General features: G+C 37.9%; 1 pseudogene across 1 annotated transcript; it reads left to right on the forward strand.

The window, feature by feature from the left end:
- Window positions 1–4,095: 4,095 nt before the first annotated feature.
- On the forward strand, window positions 4,096–5,404 carry LOC307187242 (lupus La protein homolog; annotated as a pseudogene). Its single transcript has one exon. The product of its transcript is annotated as a lupus La protein homolog (transcript).
- The last annotated feature ends 627 nt before the right edge of the window (window positions 5,405–6,031 follow it).

The following is a 6,031-nucleotide window of genomic DNA, read 5'->3' on the forward strand; positions in this document are numbered from 1 at the left end:
ACCTTCCCAAGTGGATTAAGCAAAGTCAAGTAGAAAGGGAGCCCCTCTCCTAATTCCAGCCCCACATTGATTCAGTGATTTGTTCGGATTCATACAGAAAGACCCCCATCATGTTTGGTTCGAGGTCTGAGAATATGAGACCATTAGTAAGATAGGAAAAGAAAAAGACTATGGAGGAAGCAGAGGAAGGAGGAACCAGGGAAAAGAAAAGAGGGGTATAGAGAGCAAGGTGGGACATAACACAACAAATGAGAGAAAAGGGAAGAAAGGTGATTCTTTTTAAAACGTTTCAAGTTCAATAGTCACACTCTCTGCAAATAAAAAAAGCAGGTACAATTCAACTCAACACAGAAGCTTGTGTGCAAAGTTACGGGAAACTGAGACATTGTATAAAAAGTTAGATTAAAGGTGATTCTGTGGTTTTGTGTGTTTTGTTTTGAGGGTGTGGCTCTCTTTCAGTCACCTGAACTCAGCAAAGAAATGGTTATCCTGATGAAATATCAATAGCTGACCCACAGTAAAAACTGAAAAATACTAAAAATTTAAAAAAAGCATAATTACCAAAAAAAAAAATTGTCACTGCTTCCTCTCTCTGCACTTTGCTTTTTTAAACTTGTGTGTGTGTGTCTCTTTTAAGTTTTTGATTTTTTTTTTTAATCCCGAAAGGTAGACAGTAAAAGAGCTCCTGGAAGAAATTACAGCCAGCTGCATGAGGGTCTGGGAAGCTGAGGGGCTGGAGGAGGGCTGGGACAAGAAGACAGGAAGGGGCCCTCCCCTCAGCTCTGTATCCTCACTATACGACCACGGGCCGTGCGGGGTGGTGGTCTAGGAACGGTGATTTTTCATTTCACTTTTTAAATGTAAAACTAACTCTGTATCTCTCTTTCTTAGATCTTCTACTTCAAAAACATGTCTTCTCTAGCTCGAAGGGTCTTATAGGCCTTAATTCATTTAAATCACAAAGTATTGATAGTTCAGGACTCTTAGAAGAAAAGTATTACTGAAGTACAGAGCTTAGGTTCATTATTAATAAAATCGGTCCTTAACAGCAGTCTTTTTCAAACTTACTGGCTCCTTGAGAATGTCTAAGGTTAGTAGTAGATGGCCCTCATCTAATAAAAGCATCAGACCAATGGAGGTATGTATGTATCATAACCCCTTTATGAGAGCTTTGTAAGAACTATGATGTCCAACACTAACCTGAAGGAAACATCTCGGTAGAGGGGTAGCTTGCTGTATGTCACAGCTGACCTGAAAAGCTGCATGAGAAAGGAATCAGTGTAAAGTAAAGCAGATTTTAACTACCCCAGACAAGTTTTTATTATTCAGCCCTATGCCAATCAAAAAGCTATGGTAACTGGCATTTCTGATATTTTTCTCAGTAAATATAATAAGAAAAAATAGAAGAGAAACTCCCTGTCACTGGCTTTTCACAAACAAGGGTGATTTATATCACTACCCTTTCATTCATTTTTTAACAAATTTACTGAAGTAGGTTTGAAGTCAAACTATAACCTCTCTGTTGATTTATGGTCAAAAGTATTTTTATTTTCCTTTGAACTGATTTTCTTTCCGTTTATTTGCTGCCCATCTACATTTTATTAGTATGATTTATACAGAGTATTTGTATGAATTATTTGTGTGACATACTTTGTGGAATATTTATGGAGAAAATAAGACAAAACCAGCAGCTGCCAGTTCACAAGAGCAAGCCCTGGTGAATGTTTGTGGTAGTATCACAAACCTCACTGTCTTTAATCTTCCTAGGAAATTTCCTTCATATTATCTATGAATGTTTAGAGTTCCTTTTCTTGGTTCTCTTAATATGCTTTTCTTATAGCATCTTTTTCCTATTTCATAGCCTGACTTACATCTGTGACGATATTAAGCATGTTTTTCCTTTTACTTCCTGCCTTATCTCTGTTTCCTTCAAGTTTCTTTCTTTTCTTTTTCTTATTTTGGTTCCTTCCTTCCTTCCTTCCTTCCTTCCTTCCTTTCTTTCTCTTTCCTTCCTTCCTTCCTTCCTTCCTCCCTCCCTCCCTCCCTCCTTTCTTTCTTCCTTTCTTTCTTTCCTCTTTCCCTCCCTCCCTCCCTCCCTCTCATTCCTTCCTTCCTTCCTTCCTCCCTCCCTCCCTCCCTCCCTTCCTTCCTCTGTTTTGGTCTATATCATTCAGGTCATAACTCTTCTCAATGTCTGCTGATCCTTTCCTGTCCATTTATATTTAAGTACAGTGTGTCACAACTCTGAAGATGGCAGGCTTTACTTTAGAGTGGTCAGCTGGAGGGAGGCTCCTGCTATTGGAATCCACAGGTCTTTTCCTCTAGACAGTGTTTTCCCAAGAAAGGAAGCCTCTGATCACCTGCCTGGAGGTTATAAAGCAAATTGTCAGGTTTCTTAGAACTGAGCTAGGTGAGTAAAGAGGATAAAGGAGACTCATAATTCAAGACATAGCTCTCACCATTTAGTGTGTAGATACACATTTAATTCTTCTGGTTTTAATATTTCATCCCACCCTCAACTTTTTCTGATATTCTAGAGCAGGATTTCTGAACCTCTGCATTATTGATGCTTAGGATTGAATAATTCTTTGTTGTTTGGACCATCCTGTAATTGTAGGATGTTAGCAGCATCTCTGACATCTACCCACTAGATGCCAATAACATCACCACCCCCCCCCCCCAACTGGGGACAGAAAACATCTTCCCTTGGAGGCAAACTGAACCTGGTTGAGAACCACTGTTCTTAGGGAAGCCCTCTTATTCAAACACTCCAGAGAATAAGTGACTTGTCTTTTTCTGCTATGTGTCTGTGTATGCATATGAAAGACTAGGAGGGAGTGTTATTTGTCATGCTGTACAGATCTAAGGATCTAACTAGATGCAAGCATTCAACCAATCTTTACATCTTGATCCCCACTGAATCTTGAGATATCTGCTACTTATAATTCCAGGAATTTTACTGGGTTCTGTGACAAGAAACCACTTGTTTCTTGGCTTCCATCATAAAGATTCTTACTCTTCTTTCATCTGCAAAGTCATAAAGAATTGTCCATCTGCTTTCAGCTTCAAAAATTTTCTTGATGTGTCTTAACTATAGTTGTTTCCACTCCCATCCTCTTTGCGTTTGAGAGTTGAGAGGAATTTTTTTAACCCCTTTACTCTTAATTCTTGTAAATTTGAAGAAGGACAATTTATACATGTGTCCTCTGTCATATTTTTGCATGATTTTTCAATATTAAATGCAAACCTTAAAATAATATCTGTGTTTATGGTTATGTACACAGAACTTGGAAGGTACATTTTATTTTTTCTAGAATATTATCATTAATCCAGGAACAGGAATCCCTTGTATGTGCATGAAAAGGGGTGCTTATGTCTTTCCAAAACTCACATGTTGAAACCTATATCGCCTATGTGGTGGTATTTGGAGGGGGTGCCTTTCAGAGGTGATTAGGTCATGAGGACTGAGCCTTTCATAAATGGGATTAGTAACTTTATAAGAGAGATCCCTCACCCCTTCTGCCATGTGAGGACACAGTAAAAATAAGGGTCTATAAACCAGGAAGTGAGCCCACACCAGACACTGGATCTGCCAGCACCTTGATCTTGGACTTCACAGCCTCCAGAACTGTAAGAAATAAATTTTTGTTGTTTATAAACCACCCAGTCCATGGTATTCTGTTAGAGCAGCTCTAGTGGACTAAGACAAAGGGTACAGCTTATAAAGTTGGGTCTGGCAATAACTTACTTCTAAGTTTTCAGGATAGCTAGCACATTGCCAAGGCCATCATTAGTGCTCAGTTCATCTGATTGATTAATTGGTTCAGCTGATACTTACAATTGCTCCCTGAAGCTGACTAAATAAATATTAGAACACAGGGAAAGTGAGGCACAGAGAGGTTAAGTGACTTGTTTAAAATGACACAGTAAGGCCCGAAGCCCCACCCACCCTGGCTGCAAGGGTTGCCGGGACAACCCCCATCTTCTTTAGGTGCGTTGCGCAAGCCGCCAGGCGCTGGGGAGAGGAGACGTTGCTGTCGCTGTTAGTGACCTGTGGCATGTCTCTGTGGGACCGGGAACTTAAAGATAGCCAGAATGGCAGAAAATGGTGATAATGAAAAGATGGCTGCTCTGGAGGTCAAAATCTGTCATCAAATCGAGTATTATTTTGGTGACTTCAATTTGCCACGCAACAAATTTTTAAAGGAACAGATCAAACTGGATGAAGCCTGGGTACCTTTGGAGATAATGATAAAATTTAATAGGTTAAACTGACAACAGACTTTAATGTAATAGTAGAAGCATTGAGCAAATCAAAGGCGGAACTCATGGAAATAAGTGAAGATAAAACTAAAATTAGAAGATCTCCAAGCAAACCCCTCCCTGAAGTGACTGATGAGTATAAAAATGATGTAAAAAACAGATCTGTTTATATTAAAGGCTTCCCAGTTGATGCAACCCTTGATGACATAAAAGAATGGTTGGAAGATAAAGGTCAGGTACTAAATATTCAGATGAAAAGAACATTGCACAAAGCATTTAAGGGATCAATATTTGCTGTATTTGATACCATTGAATCTGCTAAGTTTGTCGAGGCCCCTGGCCAGAAGTACAAAGACACAGACCTGCTAATACTTTCCAAGGAAGATTACTTTGCAAAAAAAAAAAATGAAGAAAGAAAGCAAAATAAAATAGATGCTAAATTATGAGCTAAACAAGAGCAAGAAGAAAAACAAAAGTTAGCAGAAAATGCTGAAATGAAATCTCTAGAAGAAAAGATTAACTGCTTGCTGAAATTCTCGGGGGACTTAGATGATCAGACATGTAGAGAAGATTTGCATATCCTTTTCTCAAATCATGGTGAAATAAAATGGATAGACTTTGTCAGAGGAGCCAAAGAGGGAATAATTCTGTTTAAAGAAAAAGCTAAGGAAACACTGGATAAAGCAAAAGATGCAAATAATGGTAACCTACAATTAAGGAACAAAGAGGTCACCTGGAAAGTACTAGAAGGAGATGTGGAAAAAGAAGCATTGAAAAAAATAATAGAAGATCAACAAGAATCCCTAAACAAATGGAAGTCAAAAGGTCGCAGATTTAAAGGAAAAGGAAAGGGAAATAAAGCTGCCCAGACTGGGTCTGCTAAAGGAAAAGTACAGTTTCAGGGCAAGAAAACTAAATTTGATAGTGATGATGAACATGATGAAAATGGTGCATCTAGACCAGTAAAAAGAGCACAAGAGAAGAAACAGACAAAGAAGAACCTGCATCAAAACAACAGAAAATGGTGCTGGAGACCAATAATTTAGTAAACATTTTTTATTCATTTTAATTATATTTTAAGCTGCTTTTGTCTTTGGAGGCTTTTAAAAAGAAAAACAAATGAGATCCACTTCAATGTCCACCTGTAAGAAAGGAAAAGTTTTTTTGTTGTTTAACTTGTCTTTTTTTTGTTGTTGTTATTGTTATCCAAATGAGTATTTTTTTAATGTATAATTCTGTTTGTGTTCTTTCAGATTATTCAAGTATCAAAAGAAACATTCTTCCACTAAATTGCCTTTGTAATATGAGGATGTATTAGTACAAAGTAATAAAATGTATACTGCATAAAATAAAATTAGTTTATATAAAAAATCTTTTTTTTAATTAAAAAAAATAATATGACATGGTTTGCAGCAGATCTAAGACTAGAAACCTAGTTCATTTCTTTTTCACCTATTCTAGTCTTTGTAGAATTAGCATTTCACAAAGAAAGGTCTCACAGCAAAGATGAAATAAGAAGACTGCCTGTTGGTTTTAGAAAGTCAAGGCACTCCTATGGCTTACTCAGTAGAAGTAACCCATGGTTTCTTGGGTGATGATGAGTCCTTAACTGTGTGCAGGCCCTGTGAAAAGATGGTAATAATAATAGATAACACCCATGGGCATTTTCCTGAGTGTCTGGCTCTGTTGTAGGTTTTTGTATACTTTACCTCACTGTGTCCTCACAACAACTTCTCAAGGCAGGGCTCTGAGTTGGAAGACAAAAGCT

Source organism: Stenella coeruleoalba, assembly GCF_951394435.1.
Source record: "Stenella coeruleoalba genome assembly, chromosome: 5".
In the NCBI taxonomy this organism is placed as follows: Eukaryota; Metazoa; Chordata; class Mammalia; order Artiodactyla; family Delphinidae; genus Stenella; species Stenella coeruleoalba.